Here is a 22981-nt window from a genome sequence, read left to right as displayed (position 1 = left end):
ATAAAAGCCCAGCGGCTACATCTTTATTAACTCTCTCTTCCATTGTCTTGTTGTTTTGATGTCTATGACCTTGGGATTTTGATACTTTTTTAAAAAGAAAGTTGCAGTAATCTCTTGGTCTGTCTACTAATCTACATTTCATATCATTTCCAGACTCCTCTCTGAATCACAGTTCTGAGCCTGGCTTTCTCCTGCAGAAAATATCTCAGTGGCTCCCCAATGTCCACAGAAATAGTTTAAAGTCTCTAGATTATCTCAAAGACCTTCATGCTTTGGTCTCCTCCAGCTTTCCAGTTTATTTCCCAAACACGTTCATTCATGAGTCCTCTGCTCCTATCAAACTTAATCATTCTTCATTCCTTGTGCACACTGAGTACTTGAACACCTCTGTGCCTTTGTTTGTGCAGTCCCTCCTTTCTAGCAGCCCATCCTTGCAATTTCTACACACTTAAATCATATCAGATCTTCAAAGCCTAGCATCCTTCCTTCTCCATGAAGCCTTATTTTATCTTCTCAGGAGAAAGCAATCTTTCCCTTCCCCTTCCCTGGAAATGGATACTTTTGTAGCTTTTAGTATAGTTTTTGTTCATATTATATCTCCCATATTGGACTAGGACTTCTTGAGAACACAGTGCATCTTCATATCACCACAGTACTCAGCACAGTGCATTGCACATCACAACTGTCTGATCAGTATTTCTTGAACAAATAAAACACTGTTAAATATTAAAAACACTATTGGCACAAAGATGATAGCCATAAGTCATAATCGCCAACAATTATACCATATACTAAAGTCATGTTTATCATAAGAATAACCTACGGATTGCAAACTCAGGAGACTATCAAGGCCAGGCAGGTAGTACAAATGGTAAAATAAGGTTGGGTAAGTACACCTGCCTCTTGAGAAACCTGTATGCAGGACAGGAAGCAACAGTTAGAACTGGACATGGAACAGACTGGTTCCAAATAGGAAAAGGAGTACGTCAAGGGTGTATATTGTCACCCTGTTTATTTAACTTCTATGCAGAGTACATTATGAGAAATGCTGGGCTGGATGAAGCACAAGCTGGAATCAAGATTGCTGGAAAAAATATCAATAACCTCAGATATGCAGATGACACCACCCTTATGGCAGAATGTGAAGAAGAACCAAAGAGTCTCTTGATGAAAGTGAAAGAGGAAAGTGAAAAAGTTGGCTTAAAACTCAACATTCAGATAAAACTCCTAGAGGAGAACATAGGCAAAACACTCTCTGACATACATCACAGCAGGATCCTCTATGACCCACCTCCCAGAATATTGGAAATAAAAGCAAAAATAAACAAATGGGACCTAATTAAAATTAAAAGCTTCTGCATAACAAAGGAAACTATAAGCAAGGTGAAAAGACAGCCTTCAGAATGGGAGAAAATAATAGCAACTGAAGCAACTGACAAACAACTAATCTCAAAAATATACAAGCAACTCCTACAGCTCAATTCCAGAAAAATAAATGACCCAATCAAAAAATGGGCCAAAGAACTAAACAGACATTTCTCCAAAGAAGACATACAGATGGCTAACAAACACATGAAAAGATGCTCAACATCACTCATTATCAGAGAAATGCAAATCAAAACCACTATGAGGTACCATTTCACACCAGTCAGAATGGCTGCGATCCAAAAGTCTACAAGCAATAAATGCTGGAGAGGATGTGGAGAAAAGGGAACCCTCTTACACTGTTGGTGGGAATGCAAACTAGTACAGCCACTATGGAGAACAGTGTGGAGATTCCTTAAGAAACTGGAAATAGAACTGCCCTATGATCCAGCAATCTCACTGCTGGGCATACACACTGAGGAAACCAGAATTGAAAGAGACATGTGTACCCCAATGTTCATCGCAGCACTGTTTATAATAGCCAGGACATGGAAGCAACCTAGATGTCCATCAGCAGATGAATGGGTAAGAAAGCTGTGGTACATATACACAATGGAGTATTACTCAGCCATTAAAAAGAATACATTTGAATCAGTTCTAATGAGGTGGATGAAACTGGAGCCTATTATACAGAGTGAAGTAAGCCAGAAAGAAAAACATCAATTCAGTATACTAATGCATATATATGGAATTTAGAAAGACGGAAACAATAACCCTGTATGCGAGACAGCAAAAGAGACATTGATGTATAGAACAGTCTTTTGGACTCTGTAGGAGAGGGAGAGGATGGGATGATTTGGGAGAATGGCATTGAAATACGTATAATATCATATATGGAATGAGTCGCCAGTCCAGGTTCGATGCACGATACTGTATGCTTGGGGCTGGTGCACTGAGATGACCCAGAGGGATGGTATGGGGAGGGAGGAGGGAGGAGGGTTCAGGATGGGGAACACATGTATACCTGTGGTGGATTCATTTCGATATTTGGCAAAACCAATACAATAGTGTAAAGTTTAAAAATAAAATTAAATTATATTAAAAAAAATAAAATAAAAAATAAAAAACATCCATGCAGTCAAAAAAAAAAAAAACAAAAAAACTCAACATTCAGAAAACTAAGATCATGGCATCCGGTCCCATCACTTCATGGCAAATAGATGGGGAAACAGTGGAAACAGTGGCTGATTTTATTTTTCTGGGCTCCAAAATCACTGCAGATGGTGACTGCAGCCATGAAATTAAAAGACACTTACTCCTTGGAAGGAAAGTCATGACCAACCTAGACAGCGTATTAAAAAGCAGAGACATTACTTTGCCAACAAATGTCTGTCTAGTCAAGGCTATGTTTTTTTCCAGTGGTCATGTATGGATGTGAGAGTTGGACTATAAAGAAAGCTGAGTGCCTAAGAATTGATGCTTTTGAGCTGTGGTGTTGGAGAAGACTCTTGAGAGTCCCTTGGACTACAAGGAGATCCAACCAGTCCATCCTAGAGGAGATCAGTCCTGGGTATTCATTAGAAGGACTGATGCTGAAGCTGAAACTCCAGTACTTTGGCCACCTGATGTGAAGAGCTGACTCATTTGAAAAGACCCTGATGCTGGGAAAGATTGAAGGCAGGAGGAGAAGGCGAAGATAAGATGGTTGGATGGCATCACCAACTCAATGGACATGGATTTGGGTGGACTCCGGGAGTTGGTGATGGACAGGGAGGCCTGGCATGCTGTGGTTCATGGGGTCACAAAGAGTCTGACACGACTCAGCGACTGAACTGAAGTATACTGGCTATGTTTTGTGGGCTTCCCAGGTAGCTCAGCTGGTAAAAAATCCGCCTGCAATCCAAGAGACTCTGGTTGATTTCCTGGGTCTGGAAGATCCCCTGGAAATGGGATAAGTTACCCACTCCAGTATTTTTGGGCATCCCTGGTGGCTCAGACAGTAAAGAATCCACCTGCAGTGCAGGAGACCTGGGTTCGATCTCTGGGGTGGGAAGATCTCCTGGAGGAGGGCATGGCAACCCACTCTAGTATTCTTGCCTGGAGAATTCCATGGACAGAGGGGCCTGGTGGGGTCACAAAGAGTCACAGCACAGCTAGTACACTGGCCAGTGCTGTGGTGTCTGCCACATTGAATGGGAGTAGCTTCTATTCAGTAGCAGCCAATTGTTGCCAGTTTGAAATATGGGCCCAGCATTACCAGCTCATTTGATTACTAGAGAGACACTAGAAACATAAATATTTATGTGAAATCAGCCAGTTTTTAAGAGTTGGCAACTAGTCAATTTTTAAAAGTTGGACTGCCAACTTTGTAAGCATGGGGATGGAGAACACTGTATTCTGTTTAAGTAAAACATGCTAGTTAATGAACTTACAAATACCAGACTTATAGTCAGTCAAAGATGGCAGGCTCTCAGAATTAGAGCATCCTACAACACATTTAAGGCTGGCTCCAGGGTTGATTCAGAAGGCACTTTGTGGCTTAGGCATGTCTAGGCTCCCCATTTTTGCCATCAATCATCATTAGGGAAAACCAAGAAGAGCTTTCTGGGAATGGGAACCCTCTGCTTGTTGTATTCTGGAAACAATGGCAGTACTTTTTTTCTGACTACATCTATTTCTGAGGTTGTTCTCATTTCCTCTGTCTCCTGTACTGAGCAACCACTTGCTGGCTTCAGGGCAGGAGCAGAAAAGTCCAAGGCCAGGTCTCCTAGCTTCTAAAACTTTTATAATCTCAGTAGCTTGGCAGAGCTCACACTCAAGGAATTGAGGGCCAGACAGGAAACCACCATGCTTTCCCAAAGCCCCAGATCTTGGCCCCATTCTTACAGCACTTAATTATGTATTGAATACCTAAGCTAGGCATTTCACAAGCTTTCTCACAGAAATCCTGTAAAGTAGATGTTTGGATTAACCAGGAGAAGTTAATGGCTATAACAAGACAACCCCTAAAATTCCAGTGGCTGAACATGATGAAAGTTTATGTCTTGCTCACCTGAAAAGGGTTATGTGATTCAGGTTAAGAGTGGGAGCTCTGCTCTGTGCAGTCATCTGTGGACCCAGGATCCTTCCACCTTGTGGCTGGACTCTCCTTTGAGTATCAGGATTCTCTCTATTCAGCGGGAAGATGGGGAAGGAGAACAGGGGTTGCACATGGAACAGTTTTATCAACCAGTCCTGGAAGGGCTCACATCATCTGCACTTATATTCTAAGGACTAGAACTCAATCGTGTGGCCAGATCTAACTTCAAGTACAGCCAGGTTGTATGCTCAGGAAGGAGCAGAAGCAGATATTGGTAAATTCTAGCAGCCTCTGCCATAATGGTCATTCCTATTTCCAGAGGGAGGAAAAATGAGGCTCAGCAGTTTTCTAAGATCACTAAGTGATCTTTGTGGGCCTCCAACTTAGCCTGGTCCAGCACTGACATCTGCTTTTCTTCACTGCCCTGGTTGACTTTTTGGCACCTACTATTTCATTATCAAGCCTTTGACTGTGTGGATCACAATAAACTGTGGAAAATTCTGAAAGAGATGGGAATACCAGACCACCTGATCTGCCTCTTGAGAAATTTGTATGCAGGTCAGGAAGCAATATTTAGAACCGGACATGGAACAACAGACTGGTTCCAAATAGGAAAAGGAGTTTGTCAAGGCTGTATATTGTCACCCTGTTTATTTAACTTATATGCAGAGTACATCATGAGAAGCGCTGGACTGGAAGAAACACAAGATTGCCGGGAGAAATATCAATAACCTCAGATATGCGGATGACACCACCCTTATGGCAGAAAGTGAAGAGGAACTCAAAAGCCTCTTGATGAAAGTGAAAGTGGAGAGTGAAAAAGTTGGCTTGAAGCTCAACATTCAGAAAACGAAGATCATGGCATCCGGTCTCACCACTTCATGGGAAATAGATGGGGAAACAGTGGAAACAGTGTCAGACTTTATTTTGGGGGCTCCAAAATCACTACAAATGGTGAATGCACCCATGAAATTAAAAGACACTTACTCCTTGGAAGAAAAGTTATGACCAACCTAGATAGCATGTTCAAAAGCAGAGACATTACTTTGCCAACAAAGGTCCGTCTAGTCAAGGCTATGGTTTTTCCTGTGGTCATGTATGGATATGAGAGTTGGACTGTGAAGAAGGCTGAGCGCTGAAGAATTGATGCCTTTGAACTGTGGTGTTGGAGAAGACTCTTGAGAGTCCCTTGGACCGCAAGGAGATCCAACCAGTCCATTCTGAAGAAGATCAGCCCTGGGATTTCTTTGGAAGGAATGATGCTAAAGCTGAAACTCCAGTACTTTGGCCACCTCATGCGAAGAGTTGACTCATTGGAAAAGACTCTGATGCTGAGAGGGATTGGGAGCAAGAGGAGAAGGGGACAACAGAGGATGAGATGGCTGGATGGCATCACTGACTCGATGGACGTGAGTCTGAGTGAACTCCGGGAGTTGGTGATGGACAGGGAGGCCTGGCATGCTGCGATTCATGGGGTCGCAAAGAGTCGGACACGACTGAGTGACTGATCTGATATGATTTCATCTTGTACTGCAGGCATTACTGAATTTGATATACGAACTTGCATAAGGCCACCTGCATCTAGTGAATATTTTATTGGCATATCCCCATGGAATTTTGCCTAAAGAGGCTCTCAACTCTTAAAACTTTGGACACACATACTGCTTTCTCCTAGGTTAGAAAGAAGAAAGAAAAGATGCAGGACACAAGTGAGGTGCAGGTCACCCATCCACTGAGGTTTATCTGGGACATTCCAAGATTGACGGTGTGCCACTACATATGGTTGGTGAACTTGCATATTGCTTCCCCTACCTCCCGTAGCTAGAGAGCACATCAAATACCACACCACCAGAAAGTTCCAGAGCTCTGCCATAGACATGTGTGCATCAGCAGTATCTATTTGTGTATTTTGGTTGTTCAATTTCTTAGGGTTAAGGTAGCTTACAAAGTGAAAGTGAAAGTCACTCAGTTGTGTCCAGCTCTTTGCAACCCCATGGACTGTAGTCCATGGAATTCTCCAGGCCAGAATACTGGAGTGGGTAGCCTTTCCATTCTCCAGGGGATCTTCCCGACCCAGGGATTGAACCAGGGTCTTCTGCGTTGCAGGTGGATTCTTTACCAACTGAGCCATCAGCGTTCATACAAACGCAACAGTGTTACCTATCTGAAGGAATTTGAGAATATGATTAGTTAGCTACAGATAGGAAACCTCAGTGTTACTCTTTCTGGAACTATCTTCACCCCTAGGGGAAAAAAAATACTTGGCTAAATGTTCCTGTCACATACTCTTCCAGCACTATGTATTCTAGTATACTTCCTTCATGACATTCATCACATTTATAATTTTAAAAATTGCTATTGTAATAATTGGTTTAATGTCTGCCTCTCCCTCTAGAGAAGGCAATGGCACCCCACTCCAGTACTCTTGCCTGGAAAATCCATGGACAGAGGAGCCTGGTGGGCTGCAGTCCATGGGGTCGCTAAGAGTTGGGAACGACTGAGCGACTTCACTTTCACTTTTCACTTTCATGCATTGGAGAAGGAAATGGCAACCCACTCAAGTGTTCTTGCCTGGAGAATCCCAGGGACGGGGAAGCCTGGTGGGCTGCCGTCTCTGGGGTCGCACAGAGTCGGACACGACTGAAGCGACTCAGCAGCTTAGCAGCTCCCTCTAGACTGTAAACTCCATGAAGGCAGAGATCATGTCTTTTTCATTCCCCGTTTGTTTTTTGTCAGTTGCTATGTCATGTCCTCGCTTGTATCAGTCAGCTAATGCTGCATAATAAACAATGCCCTAACTCAATAACTTACAACAATTATTTATTCTCACATATATATCTACAGGTTGACTGGGGTTTGATACATCTAGGCTGGCCTCTACTGAACTTAATTCCAAGCTAACAGTATGTCTTATTCTTTAGAACCACTGGCATGTTTTCCTCATGGCAACAATAGAAGCACATGAGGTAGTGAATGCAAACAAAGTGTCTTCATGCCTAGTCTTGGAACTGACTGGCACACAGGCACTTCTCTCCATGCTCCATGGGCTAAAGTGAGCCATATGGCCAAGCATGACCTCAGTAACATGAGAAAATACACTCTGCCTCTTGCGGTGGCAATTGCAGAGTTGCACAGCATGGGGCACAGGTACAGGGGTAGGTAAAGGATTGGGAGCAATAATGCAGTACATTACAAGGCTGTGCCTGCAGCAGACAGCACACTGCACTGCCCATGAGACGCTAAATAAATATTGCTTGAATAAATGTATAGGGTATTCTCTGTAAATTAATCTCTCTAGGTTGAAAAAAACCCACTGGTTGGTAAGGATTACCTAACATGGCAGGCTAATGTATTAAGAGATTAATTTGTGTTTGTTCTTCCTAAATCTTTCCCTCCCTGCGGTTACAGCAGGGAGCCAGGTAGACTTGTATGCCTGCTTACAGGGTAGAAGAGCTGAAGCAATCTGGAGCTGAGAGCTTCTCCCATCTTTTGTTGAAGCCTCAGCCATTTGAAGAGGAAATGCCAGTCTCCCCTAAAGAGAAGGGAGGGCAGAAAGACTCTGGAGAGAGAATGACCTGCCCAGCCAGGGAGGGGAGCACTGATGTGAATTCTTCATACACAGAGTCCCACACTTGGCTCTGTGGCCTAGTTTAGAAGAAGGAAGAGCTTCAGGGAGGCTGGTTGCTTGGTGTGCCTGAGGTACCATGGGCCCCTCAGTAAAGAGCCCCAAACCCTATGACTGACCCAGAAGCAGGGACTTCTGGACATCAAGAGTTCCCCCTGAGCTTGGACAGTAAGGACGCATGACCACTTCTGCCTCCCAGGTTCTATTAACTCCTTGAAACATGAAGGCATTCCTGTAAGGTCTGAAATTAAATTTTCCACATCCAAGAGAATAAGGATCTAGTGTCAGAATTAAGGTGATTTAAAGGAGATAAAGAAAATGCTATTTTCTGTACACCCGAGTTAGAGAACAGTTATTCATACCTATTAAAGTATGAAAATTGTAGCTGGGAATTGGCAAATTAAGGCTCTTTGAAAGATTAATGTAATAATAGTATTTAAATATTTCGATTGTAAGTATTTTCACGTGAAACCTTATAAATCCATACAAAGGCCTGCACACAGCACTAAGAGAAAGATGCTAATAAAAAAATAAAGCCCTTTCCTCCCCACCTTCCAGGGCTGGAGGTATCTTTTGTAAAGCCCACACAATCCTAGATTGTGAAGTTAAATGAGCAATCATGGCTAAATTATGCAGGCTCCCAGCTGTGCTGTGATGTTTGCACACTTTCTAGGAAGTGACTAATTATAATTAGTGCTTAAATACAAAAGACATACCGTCATTACAAGAAAAGCAGAAAAATAAATCTTACATGTGTAGACCTTGGTCTCCCAGCACTGGCTGCTTGCATTCACTTGTGCTGGGCTGCTAGCTGAGTGACAGGAGGGAAATGAATGTTGGTTTTCACACTTCATGTGAGAAGATGGATCTAGATGTTCATAGGTCAAATGAGGACACCAGACACAGAACAATTCCCGAGACTAAGAATGTGATGTCAGCTGGTCACCTCACTGGGAAGGCAGGGAGGAGGAACAGAAACAAGGAGCAAGCCATCAGCAGAGCCAGGACCTCCTCCTGGTCTGTCCACTGTTATTTGTGGAAGGTCATTTAGTGTCTCTGAGTCTCAGTTTCCTGGTCTGCAAAATGGATCAACAATGCCTGCCCTAAATGTTTGATAAGTTTGTGTGTGTGTGTGTAAGTGTGTGTGTGTATGTGTGTTTTCTCCCCTGCAACAATCAAATAACCACTATTATTTGAGTGTTTATGAGGTATCAGGCCCTGGGCTGGATCCTGTGGATTGGAGGGCAAAGAAGAAACACAGAACTTCTCCTCTGGTGCTCCCCAAGCCATCCTATTTGTCTTTATCATGGTGGCTTCCACATTCATCTCCCTCACTAACCCTTTACCATCACCAGGGTTCAGGTCTTGCTTGCCATCCGCAGCACTTGTCATTGTGTCTGCGTGTAGTAGACACTTGATAAATATTATTTGGAAGAAGGGAGGGAGACAACTTGACTCAAATAGCTAGAAAAGAATTTAAATGTTAATCTTGCCTCATTTGCACCATAAAGTCTTTAAAAACAAGGAATGTGTCTGACATTTTTCTTGGTATTCACTACAGTGCCCAGCAATTCTGAGCATGTAATTATTCACATATTCCCATGAATATTTATTGAGCCCCAACTTTGAGGAATGTTCTACAGCAGGTTCTGAGGGCACAGCACTAACAACACAGCCACCCATCCTGCCTCCTGGGACTTAAGCTAGAAAGAATAGTCAGATCATTAACGAATCACCATACCAATAAATACTCAGCCACAAATTGTGAACAGCAATGCAACAAACACTAGTAGCTGCCTATTGAGCTGTTCCTTCTGTCTTTTACTAACAGAAGTCTGCTTTGTTTGGGAGGCTATATGCCCAGTTCTGAGTGACTCAGCATAACGTAGTTGAATTGGACTAAACTGTCATGATGCTTCCATTTCTCTCTGCCAGTCACTGGTCTGGAGTGGACATGTGACTCAGTTCTGGTGAATAGGCTGTAAGGGAGAGTCACCTGGGGGCGTCTAGGAAATATTCTCAAGGGAAAATCCCTTTTGCCCCTTTCCCCATCCTTCCTGCTCGGGATGCATTCATGTGATGTGATATTGGCAGCTGTGGCAGCCGTGTTGTGACACTAAGGGGACACATTGTTGATAGACGGATGATAGCAGAGTAGGCAGAGTGAACACACCTGGGCTGTTGATGTCATCTGCTGGAGTCTAAAGCAGCCCAATGAATAACTCCCTTTTTCCAATTCTGAGCCATTAACCAATTGAGAATTTGGGTAATGGAGGCAGAGATGAAGGAGAACAGTATTACCTTGGTTGCTGATAAATGCTAAATATGTGGATGTAACTTCATGGAAGAATCACTGGGCCTGACTCCCCAAGTTAGGCAGACTTAGCACTAGTTAGAGATCACACCCAGAGCAGGAGAGACCAAGGGGAGCTTGATTTTAGCCACTCCTCCCCACTAAGGACAGAGAAGGTAAAAGGGAAGAAAGAGAACAGGACTTACAGTGACTGAGTGTCGTTCACATGGAAGGAAATTTCAGGAAGGGGCACAAGGCACGCCTCCCTCATTTGACCACATCGTTGAGCCACTGCACCAGTACTGCTCGGAAATCTCTTATTTCCTAAGACTCGTAACTGCTATTATTTAAGTCACTCTTAGTCAGGTGTTCTGTTTACTGCAACCTAACTGTTCTAAGAATATCCTGGTGAAGCATCCTAACTGGTCTGAGCACTATGAAGGAAAAGCAAAGGATAGAGAAAGGAACTGTACCTTCACCACAAAAGGGAACTGAAAGGGGACTTTCATTTTTATTTGGACAGAGGTGAAGGCAGTTAAAGAAAACAACTGCATACTTTGAAAACCTGCACAGGTACAAATCCAGAGGCCACCTTTACTGCCCTTTTAACCTGCTCACAAGTTGATTATTTATTTACTGGAACTTGATAAGTTCTGTGAATAAAACCAAAATCATATCTGCCAGGTCTTCCCATCTTTTTACTAAACAGGCTCATTCTCTCCCTTTCTGGCATTTTCCTTGTGTTTTTTTGGTCAAGGCTGAGTCAGCTATTGCTTTCCTTCAGAATTCTCCACCCAGCTTTAGATCCTTGAGTCAGGCCCCAACACATATTCTCTGAGTCCCTATTAGTATGCTTTATGTCAAGTTCTCCTCCTACAAAGAACTAGCCTCCCAGTGGCTTTTTCTTTTCTGAACCATTACCTCTGTGACAGGAAGGAGCTCTCAGAATTGGAAGGGATGCCTAAGAGGAGAAACACTCAGACACTGGAGACTGGATTCTGTAGTTGGCCTCTAACAAGTGTTTGGAGGTCTCCACAGCTCCCCTCTTTCAACTGATAACTGGTCCTCCCATCTTTTAAGGGACCACCTCTTGATGGAGCATACTAGTCATGTTCCATACTCTGGCCTCTGGGGTTACTGTGGTCACACAAGATGGACCAATAATAAGGTCAGTTTCTTTTGGTCACAGTGATTGGTTCAATGATGAGCATGTGACCTCAGCTGAACAAATCCCCATTCAGCTTCATTCATTCTGGTCATAGAACCTGGAGCTGCTGGTGACCTGCTGCCCTACCAGGGGAGAACAGAGCCCACACAAGGAGAGAAAGCAGAACAAGAAAGAGACATCGTAGCATTTGAGACCCTTGGGGGCAAATAACATGGACACCAGTCCATCCATCTCCTTAACTATTCAAGGCCAAAAAAAAAAAAAAAAAATTTACATATCCCTCTTCTACCCCATGTTTTTAAAATTTTCTCTTGCTGCTGCTACTGCTGCTAAGTCACTTCAGTTGTGTCCGGCTCTGTGTGACCCCAGAGATGGCAGCCCACCAGGCTCCCCCATCCCTGGGATTCTCCAGGCAAGAACACTTGAGTGGGTTGCCATTTCCTTCTCCAATGCATGAAAGTGAAAAGTGAAAGTGAAGTCGCTCAGTCGTGTCTGACTCTTAGCGACCCCATGGACTGCAGCCTACTAGGCTCCTCCATCCATGGGATTTTCCAGGCAAGAGTACTGGAGTGGGGTGCCATTGCCTTCTCCACAATTTTCTCTTAAACTCATTTAAATTGAGTTTCTGTTACTTGCAGGGAAAATTTCTTGACCAACACAGATCTATTAAAGCTTTGACTCTCATATCTACAGCAATATCAGATATTAGAATAGAAAGGGATAGTTATATTCATTTTTTCATATGATCATGAAGTGAATATCTATCAAGTGCCTACTAGTCCAAGCAAGTATAATAATGATTAAGGGTTTAGTTTAGGAGTCAAAACTGTAGGTTCAAATCCAGACTTCACCTCTCTGTGGCATTGGATAAGTAAACTTGCTGAGCCCTAATTTCCTCACGTCTTCAAACAGAAGTTTAAAATATCTCTACATTATCAGGTTGTACAACTTAACCTATTGTAACATGTTTACCATTTAACCTACTATAGTCTAGGTGCTTACAAAATGACAGTTCCAAATGTTTATATTGTACACCACAGGAACATAAGATTTTTCAGGTTACCTAGTTATCTAAGGACTCAATCTATCCTTAGATTTATCAGATTCCCTTAGAGAATCAAAGAGTTTAAATCTAATTCACAATACATTACTTTGAAGGGTTGTCATTGATTTAAATTTGGCCAAGTAGAGGGTAGGGTTACCGTGCTTCAAAACTCTCCTTTTAATATCAATTGGTTTACATCAGCTTAAGCAACAGAAATTCCAAGTTGTGGTAACTTAAGCACATGAGGTTTATTTTTCTCGCACAATTGAATGTTGGAAGAAGCTGATTCTGGCTGTGTGGAGACCCTACAATGCCATCAGTGATCCTGAATCTTCCTGTCTGCTCTGCTATCCATGGATGATTAGCTTTTATTCTCAGGGACACAAGATGGCTGCTTTATCTCTGGGAATCACTTCTACATTCCATCCAGGGAGAAGCAGAGGGAAGCAGGAAGAGGTGGTTATCTGTATCAGAAATATAAAAACTTTCCCAATAGAAGTTTACACATTCTATGTCCAAATACAGCTGCAGAAAATCTAGGAATTCTGTTTATCTGGGTGTGTTGCTACCCCAAAGAAAATCAGGATTCTTTAGTAAGGAAGACAGAGAATGAATATTAGACAGGAAACTTGCAGTGTTTACTATACTCTAACTTCCATTAGATAGCTAGGTTTACCTGAACCCCAAGGACTTCACTGATATTTCCTATCAAACACTTCAGTTCAGTTCAGTCGCTCAGTTGTGTCCGACTCTTTGTGACCCCATGAATCGCAGCACGCCAAGGCCTCCCTGTCCATCACCAACTCCCGGAGTTCACTCAGACTCACGTCCATCGAGTCAGTGATGCCATCCAGCCATCCCATCCTCTGTCATCCCCTTCTCCTCTTGCCCCCAATCCCTCCCAGCATTAGAGTCTTTTCCAATGAGTCAACTCTTCGCATGAGGTGGCCAAAGTACTGGACTTTCAGCTTTAGCATCATTCCTTCCAAAGAAATCCCAGGGCTGATCTCCTTCAGAATGGACTGGTTAGATCTCCTTGCAGTCCAAGGCACTCTCAAGAGTCTTCTCTAACACCAAAGTTCAAAGGCATCAATTATTCAGCGCTCAGCCTTCTTCACAGTCCAACTCTCACATCCATACATGACCACAGGAAAAACCATAGCCTTGACTAGACGAACCTTTGTTGGCAAAGTAATGTCTCTGCTTTTGAATATGCTATCTAGGTTGGTCATAACTTTCCTTCCAAGGAGTAAGTGTCTTTTAATTTCATGGCTGCAGTCGACATCTGCAGTGATTTTGGAGCCCCAAAAAATAGTCTGACACCGTTTCCACTGTTTCCCCATCTATTTGCCATGAAGTGATGGGACCGGATGCCATGATCTTCATTTTCTGAATCAAACACTTTGTTATAGACAAATATTAATTAGTTAATAAATTAGCTAGCTAATTTATTGTTGTTTATTCATTCCTTTACCCAGTCAACAAGTTGCCAGATATTGTGCTAAGCAATGTGAGATTACAGAAATACTAAGAGATGATTTCTGCACAGAAGGAGCTCTCAGGTTAAGGAAGAAGACAGACAAAAACAAATTGTTAATATATAAATCTGGTGAATGGGGTACTAGCTATAGGTCCATAGAACAATAGGAGCATGGTCCAGGGAGTGGTCGCTAACCCTATCTGCACAGGTGAGTCAGGGGAAGTTTCAGAGAGGAAGTGACCTTTGGCCTGGGCCTCAAAAAGGAAGTAAGTCAGGATAGGTTGTGCTGTGCTGTGGTAACAAGTAAATCCCCAAATCTAAGGGCATTAGCACAATAAAAATTTCTTCCACACTTAAAGTGGATGCAGACATAACCGGTCAGGAGGCTCTCCCGGGTACTTCTCCATCACCTGGTGACTCAAAGGATTTAGGCTGTTCCATCTAGTGGCCCTACTGTCCCCTGAAGCCTCAGAGTCCTTTCCAAATACTCTGAATCCAGTGAAGAGAAAGTGTGCACAGGATTGTGAACCCAAACAGACCACATCAGCCTGAAGTGCCACATACTTCTGCTCACATACCACTGGTGCTAGTTGCGTGGCCCCACCTCCAGGAACAACAACTCTCCAATATGGAAGGATGGTGTCATTTCTGTTAACCAGTTAATCATCTCTGCTACTGTAGGACTTTACTAGGCAGAGAAGGAGGATAAAGAGCATGCAAAGAAGAGGCAGGGACTTATGCAGACCCTGGAAGTGTGGTGTATTAGAGGTGCAGAGAGTAAGTTGCTGTGATTGAGTTTTAGGTTACAAGGGTGATGTGAGCAGTGTCTAAGGAGGAATCTGAAACAGTAAATTTGACAGACTAGGGAAGATCCGCAAGGGAGCTTGAATTTCATGCCAGGAATTTGACCTTGTTTTATAGGCAGTGATGAGACATTAGGGGTTTTATATGTAGCTGAGCCAAGGATGGATTAGAAGATTCATAGACAGGAAGCAAGGATCACATTTAAGATGAAAGCAAAAGTCCAAGTGAAAAATTATAAAAAGCCTGATCTCTGGCAGTGGCTGGAGACCAGAGGAAAGGCCCTGGGAAACAATGCAGAGGTGAAGTTGACTGGACATGTCCAACAAGGGAGATGGTGGCTCCAGTAAAAAACTGTCTGCACCACTCAAGTAGAATTCTCTTCTGTACTCCCATTTCTCCTCCTTTGCCAACCTGCATTGGGTCTACAGTAAAACTGAGTCTATAGGAAAATTGAGACCACAGGAAAATTGAGTCTACAGGAAAAGTTACAGGAAAATCAAAGAACTCCTTTTCTTCACTTGTCAATTTGGAAAGGACCCATGCAACCTGGCATCACCCTGTCCCCCAACCTCAGAATCAGCCACCCCATCCCAGTACTCTTCTTACTCAGTAATCCAATAACAATACAAAAATGACTGGGGCAGAATAGTATAGTAAGAGTATGGCTCTATATGGAGCTGTCTAGGTTTGTTTCCCAGCTTTTGTAGTTACTGGCTATATGACTCTGAGCAAATTAAAGCCTTTCTGTGTTTTAACTTCTAATGAAATTAGGCAATTAATATTCTCTATCTTATAAGGCTGTTACAAGGGTAAAATGCCATAATCTTATATGAAGAATTTAGAACAATGTCAGGCTCTTGATAGGCACTCAAGAAACATTGGCTATTATCATTTTTGTTATCATTATTATTCAGCACCTACCATCAGGCAAGCACTGTACTAGACATCATCACACCAGAGCTGTCTCACCAAGATAAAACAAAAGAAAATGTTTCTATACCCCTTTGTACATCACCCTTCACTCCCGATTCCAGTGCTTCCATTAGACCTAGACTGGTGGGACCTCTGCCCTGGGCCCTGTTCCTTGGAAGATTTTGCTTAATACTAACATAAACAGATGCATTTATTAAAGACTGCACCATCACTTCCATTCCTCAGAATTAAGTCAGCAGCAAATTGGATTGTGAGCCCAGGCAGTATGAGTCTGAAGCCAACATTAAGTGTAACCATTCTGATCTGCTAACCTCATGAGTTAGGTACACTACTCCATTTAATGCTCATGATTATCCTTGGAAGTAGGAAATATTCAGTCTACAGATAAGGCATCTGAGACAGAAAGACATTAAGTCATTTGCATGAAACAGAACAGAAAGTAAGGATTGGTATTCAAATCCTACCCTGGATTATTTGGTTTCGAGTCTCCTGCAGTCGTGGTTGAGCAGTTAAGCCAGCCTTGTCAGAGTCTCTTGCTTTGTCCTGCAGTATTAATGTCAGATAGAGATGCATCGTGTGGATGGCAGTTAGACTGGCTGGACGCATAACCGGCTAGATGACTGTGCCCAGAGCATACGGATTAATGGGCTGCAGTCCCTCCTCTGAGGAAGGTCTCTAAGGCAGGGTCATAGAACTCTGGCTGCAGCACTGTCCAAGCACAGAGGCCTGTGCCATCCATACCTATTCCCGTCTCCATGTGAATCCCGTGGAGTTATATCTGGACAGGCAGGGCTAGACTCGGAAGATGGACTCCTGTGATGTATTCCTCAGCATCTGGTCAATGTTGAAGACCAGTTTGTTCTGCTGGAGGAGAAGAGGATGCCAGAACCAGCTCACAGTGCTTCAGGATCTGTGACTAAGACCAAAGTGAGAGCTAGTTTGTTGTTGTTGATGTAATGGACTGCTGTGGATCCATATAAACCCAGCGTTGATAGGTTTGCAAGGGTGTTGCCTTTTCCCCCAACATCCCAGATTGATTTCTAAATGTCCTAGAAGGAAAAAAAATGGTAAGAACTAGATATTCATTCAGTTCAGTTCAATTCAGTTGCTCAGTCATGTCCGACTCTTTGCGATCCCATGACTGCAGCACACCAGGCTTCCCTGTCCATCACCAACTCCTGGAGTTTACACAAACTCATGTCCATCGAGTCGGTGATGCCATCCAGCCATCTCATCCTCTGTCGTCCCCTTCTCCCCCTGCCCTCAATCCCTCCCAGCATCAGGGTCTTTTCCAATGAGTCAACTCTTCACATGAGGTGGCCAAAGTATTGGAGTTTCAGCTTCAGCATCAGTCCCTCCAATGAACAGCCATTACTGATCTCTGTTAGGATGGACTGGTTGGATCTCCTTGCAGTCCAAGGGACTCTCAAGAGTCTTCTCCAACACCACAGTTCAAAAGCACCAATTCTTCGGCGCTCAGCTTTCTTCACAGTCCAACTCTCACATGCATACGTGACCACTGGAAAAACCATAGCCTTGACTAGATGGACCTTTGTTGGCAAAGTAATGTCTCTGCTTTTGAATATGCTGTCTAGGTTGGTCATAACTTTTCTTCCAAGGAGCAAGCGTCTTTTAATTTCATGGCTGCAATCACTATCTGCAGTAATTTTGGAGCTCCCCAAAATAAAGTCTCACTGTTTACATTGTTTCCCCATCTATTTGCCATGAAGTGATGGGACTGGATGCCATGATCTTAGTTTTCTGAATGTTGAGTTTTAAGCCAACTTTTGCACTCTCTTCTTTCAATTGCATCAAGAGGCTCTTTAATTCTTCTACACTTTCTGCCATAAGGGTGGTGTCATCTGCATATCTGAGGTTATTGAGATTTCTCCCAGCAATCTTGAATCCAGCTTGTGCTTCTTCCAGCCCAGCATTTCTCATGATGTACTCTGCATATAAGGTAAATAAGCAGGGTGACAATATACAGCCTTGACGTACTCCTTTCCCAATTTGGAACCAGTTTGTTCTTTCATGTACAGTTCCAACCTGTCCAAAGAACACAAAAGAAAAAATGGAAAATATAAAGCAGTGTTCTCTTTTCTCCATAGTAACATAAAACTGAGAAAATTTCAGCCAAATGGAAACTAAAAACAAAGATTCTAGGCATCATCTTCTAGGGATCCCTCCCCCATCTAAGCTAACACCAGCCATTTTCTGTGCTATGTCTGTGCAGTGGGAGATAGGGAGTTTCCTGTCAATGACATATTCAAGTAGAGGTTGAATGGCCATTTTGCATGGATAAGATGCTATACATATTTTTAAGCATTGATGGAGAACCAGAAATTCAACGAGTTTTCAAGCTTTTTTCAATCCTGACATTCTAGGGTGGAGGTTTCCATATCCTTTTGCCCATTCTGTTAGAGAATCTTCCCAATCTAATTCTGATTCTGTCCAGTTCCAGTTTGTGGAATCAGGGCATTCTGCATGGCAGCACATAGTAGGTGCTCAGTAAATGGTCAGTCAGTCAGTCAGTTCAGTCGCTCAGTCGTGTCCGACTCTTTGTGACCCCATGAATTGCAGCACGCCAGGCTTCCCTGTCCATCACCAACTCCCAGAGTTCACTCAAACTCACGTTCATCGAGTCGGTGATTCCATCCAGCCATCTCATCCTCTGTCATCCCCTTCTCCTGCCCCCAATCCCTCCCAGCATCAGAGTCTTTTCCAATGAGTCAACTCTTCACATGAGGTTGCCAAAGTACTGGAGTATCAGCTTTAGCATCATTCCTTCCAAAGAACACCCAGGACTGAGCTCCTTTAGGAAATGGTAGATACATGTTAAGTGGGAACTTCCTTTCCCCTTACTTCATGTTTCCAAACAGAGGGACCACCATTAGAGTAACACATCTTCCCTCTTCCCCCAGAGGAGGAGTGCCTTACTGGATTGGTGAATTTAAGACAAGGAGGTAAGCATGCTCAGTTTCATCTCTCTCTTTCTCTAGGGGCCAAATGCTCATCAGCTCTAAGCAGATCTGTCCCTGCAGGAGAGGTCTGTGTTTGGGGAATTAAGCTCAGTACTGGAAAGTGGTAGCAAGCAATGTGGCCAGATCTAAGCCATGCTTATTGTTTTATCAGCAATAAAACTGACATTTTAAGCTCCATCTGGATGACTCCTTAGGGTTTTTCTCAATTAATTAGGAACCTGGGCAGGGAACAGAGGTGTCATTTATTAGTGCCCTAAATCCCAACAGTAGAATCATCTTTACTTGCAGACAGGCCCTCCAATTTGGCTACCCACCTCATCAGCTTCATCTTACACTGCCCATTGCTCTTGGTTTATCCTTCAAGGATATCAGGGTGCTTATAGTTTCTTTCATGGTTCTTGCTATTTCATACTTTTATGTCTTTGCTTATATTATTTCTTCTGCCTGCATATCCACTCTCCCCCATCCTACTGCCTCATCTCCTAACACTTATCCAATTATCTCTCCTTAATGCCTCATTTCAGGGACACCTCATCCAGGAAGTCTTCCCTGACTGTCACCTTTCCACCACTCCAGGCTCCGTTTTGAGCTCCTGTATGAATAAGTCTCTGAAAGGAAGATGCATGGCACATTGTTTAAAAATATCTACCTCTCATCACCAGATTGAGAGTTTACTGAGGTGGGGACCAAGAGTTCTTCATCTCTGAATCCCTCAGAATTCAGAACCTTTCACAGAGGACAAGCACAGTACCTTTGTATTAAATCAATGCACAAAGTAGTGGGCAACATCCATTCCTGGGGCCAGGCTGAGCTGGAAAGGGTATTTATACCAGCCAGAGGTTAGGAGCAGAAGCAAAGTTGTAGCCAAGGAGACAGGACAAAGCATTTAGTCCCATTTAGTCCACAGGGCAAAGCAGGGCAAAAAAATGACAAAGAGAGCAGAGGGAAAGCAAACAGGAGGAAGAGGAGGCCAAAAGGAATATAGTATAAGGAACAGATCATGGCAGGTAATACAATGAATACGGTAAAGAGCAAATGAGTCTGATGCTCACCTCTTTCGTGGTGCCAGGTGCATGGTTTGGTGGGGAGGATGAGAATATTTATGGCCACAGGCAATGATTTGGTGACAGTGGAGGGCAAGGGAAAATTGTAAGAGTGAGTAAAAAGAGATGGGGTCTGGCCCAAGTTCTGCCATTGAATACACACATGAGCTTGGACAAACCACTTCCTTTTCCTGAGAGTAACTGAGACATAAATTCAAGCCATTGTACAATTTTGTGCTAAATTGTATGCTCTAAACCATAAGGAACTGTCAGAAATAAGGAAGAACAAGAGGGGCTAAAGATATCAGAGAAGATTTCATGCAGGACATAGAAGGTAAAAGGAAGATAGAGATGGAGGGAGGGATGGGTGAATGGGGGAGGGAGGGATGGGTGAATGGGGGAGGGAGGGATGGGTGAATGGGGGAGGGAGGGATGGATGGAGTAGGATAGCTTTAGTAAGAGGTATAGTCCAAGCAAAAGTGAAAACTTAAAATGAATCATGAATTTGTATGGGGCTCATTATGGAAACCTGCTGTGCTAGAGTAAGGAGAGGGGAAAGAGATGGAGCTAATCTCTGTAGTGTGAGATGCTTGCAGCTGAAATGTTTTAGTGTCTGCACTCCTGCAGGTCTTCTCTCTAGGAATCATCCCCATACAGAGCTGAAGGAGTGGGCTAGCGAGGGCCATGTTTGTATTTGAGTGACAATCTCATGTCCTGGTTACAGATCACTGGACCAGGGTTGGACATTGGACCTAAACTCCATCAGTCTAGTTCTGCTCCCAGAAATACAGCACTGGCCACCAGAAAACTGAACAGGACTTCTCTAGAAAGCCTAGGGTGTAGAAAGATCTAGGGAAGGAGGAAGTAGTAAGAAGTGAAATGAAACTAAGGAAAGCTGAGGACACCAGTGTGTGGAGAGCAAAGGGGAGAATGTGTGAAGAACATATGGAGACCCCATAAGACAAAGTCTGTGATTCCTGGGAGATGGAGCGTGTACCTGCATTCCAGCAATCCAGTTCTTGGTTCCTCCCTGAGAAATATTTTATTTTCTGTTCCTTTATTTCAGTTGAACTATTAATACTTTAAGTGGTTTCCTGTTCCTTGCAGTAAAAAGAGCCTTGGTCAGGACAGTCTGCTCACAAACATTTTTCTAGGTTAATCCCTACAACAATTCAATGAGATAGGTATTCTTTTTCAGTATTAATGTGGATACCAAGGCTTAGAGGGGCAACATAACCTGCTGAAGCTCTTAGCTAGTAAGATTCAAACTAAGATTCAAACTTAGCTAGTAGGATTCAAACCCAAGCTTGTCCAGCTCCAGACTTCAGCACAACTCCCCCCCCCCCGACCACCACCACCACAGGAGACCTTGTCAGTGTTGGAATCAACAGCTGACTACAAGAATATTTTCTCTCTAACCTGCACAAGACATCTCCACTCTGAGGGTTACTCTTTATTTATACATGGGCCAACTCAATAGCTTTCAGTAATTCTGAGATTCTCCTGTGGAAGTCTGGTCCTAGAAAGTGTATTTAAAATTCACTAATTCAGAACCGATGAAAAGTCAGGCCTTATTATTTGTACCTCTGATTGAACCAAATTCAAAGCGGTCTTGTCCTTGGAGAATTATGCAGAGTCTAATTAAAACAAACAAAAAAAAGAAGCTGGTCAAAATAGGTGGAAATTTTCCAAACCAAGATTATAAGAATTTCTTTAATTTGGGAATCAGCTAAGTAATTCATTCATCCTAAGCAATATTCGTTGAGTGGTGCCATCCCTAATTTTTCTATTTTAATAAACCATTACAAATATACTTTCTTCATGCATTTTATATTCTTACAGTCCTCTCAAATACCATATTATTCACCCTGTATGCCATAATATCTGTGAAAATTCATTTCCCTCTGCCTGTCCATCTGGAAAACTTGCATTCTTCCTTCAGATTTTGGCTACAGAGGCACCTCCTCCATAAAGCTGCCCTTGGCCTTTCACTTTCCACCCACACAGGTCAACAGCTCTTTCTTCCACAGCCCAGCAAACCCTGACATTAACTCTCTTCACTCTGTGCTGTTGAGGTGAAATGTTCTTCTCCTTCCTCTGTGAAGTCACTCTCTTTTCCAATTCCCATCTTTCCCCATCCCATCCCCCATCTAATGGGAAAGTAACTGCTAATTTGATGCACCTAAGATATTGACTCAGTTCAGTTCAGTTCAGTCGCTCAGTCGTGTCCGACTCTTTGCAACCCCATGAATCGCAGCACGCCAGGCCTCCCTGTCCATCACCAACTCCCGGAGTTCACTCAGACGCCACATTTTATTAGTGAGTGAGGTTGCCATGGTTAAGACCACTTTGTCCTTCCTGGAGAGGGTCAAGACTTTTCTGGACTTCCCCTAACACCAACAGAGAGTCTGGGAGGTAACTTGGTCAACTCTCTTTTTATTTCATTTCTTCTCTTTGTGCAGTTGGTAAAGTAAGAGAATATGCAGCCCTGTGTATGATGAAGACCAGGCAGCCCTGCCCTGTAAGGACCCCCTCTCTTCTCTGTGCCCGCCTCTTCACCTGCACCCACATAGGTCATCTGGGTGGGGTGAGCTCTGTAGGCTATACTGTCTTTTTCAGGGCAAAGAAATTGGAAGTCCTACTTGAGTTTCCTAGCTGAAGTCCAGCTGTTGGGCTCTGTTTACCAGAGAAGCACTAAGTTGCATGAGTGATGGTGGAGTAATGGGATACCTCCTCATCCATTAACAGAATGGAACTTTAGTTCTCATTTAGGTCTTTTTCCTTGTTATCTGAACTCTAGGTTCTCACAGTCAAAATTCTGGGAGTGGGGCATTCATAGAGCAGGGTTTGGCACTAAAATCCCACCACACCATCCCCCCAACACACTTTTTAATGAAATATTTTAACCCGGTGATTCTAAACCCTGGCTGCAGGTTGGAATCAGCTTCCACACCTGAAATCACTATGGTTCTAATGTGTGGCTAAACTGGAAAACCTTTGCAAAGCAGGGCTTAATAATTCCTCCTACCCCTTTCCACATGAGGATATGAGTTCTACTATGAGGCAATAAAAAGAAACTTCAGGAGTCAGTAGATTTAAGTAGAGCTCTGACTAATCTTGAATTTCTTCACCTCCTTGTGCTACACACCTACCATCTGCAAAACA

General features: G+C 43.2%; 1 long non-coding RNA gene across 1 annotated transcript in view; it reads right to left on the bottom strand.

Annotated features, from left to right (window-relative positions):
- LOC132345315 (uncharacterized) overlaps positions 1-17102 on the bottom strand; it is a 32573-nt gene extending 15471 nt beyond the window's left edge. Inside the window, exons 1-2 of the long non-coding RNA XR_009494590.1 lie at positions 16257-17102; positions 4418-4534 (exon numbers count right to left, since the gene is read on the bottom strand). This is a non-coding gene — a long non-coding RNA (uncharacterized lncRNA). The remainder of the gene's footprint in view (positions 1-4417; positions 4535-16256) is intronic.
- Positions 17103-22981: the final 5879 nt, after the last annotated feature.

Source organism: Bos taurus, chromosome 5 (genome assembly GCF_002263795.3).
Source record: "Bos taurus isolate L1 Dominette 01449 registration number 42190680 breed Hereford chromosome 5, ARS-UCD2.0, whole genome shotgun sequence".
NCBI lineage: Eukaryota > Metazoa > Chordata > Mammalia > Artiodactyla > Bovidae > Bos > Bos taurus.
This window is presented reverse-complemented; position numbering and strand designations above follow the sequence as displayed.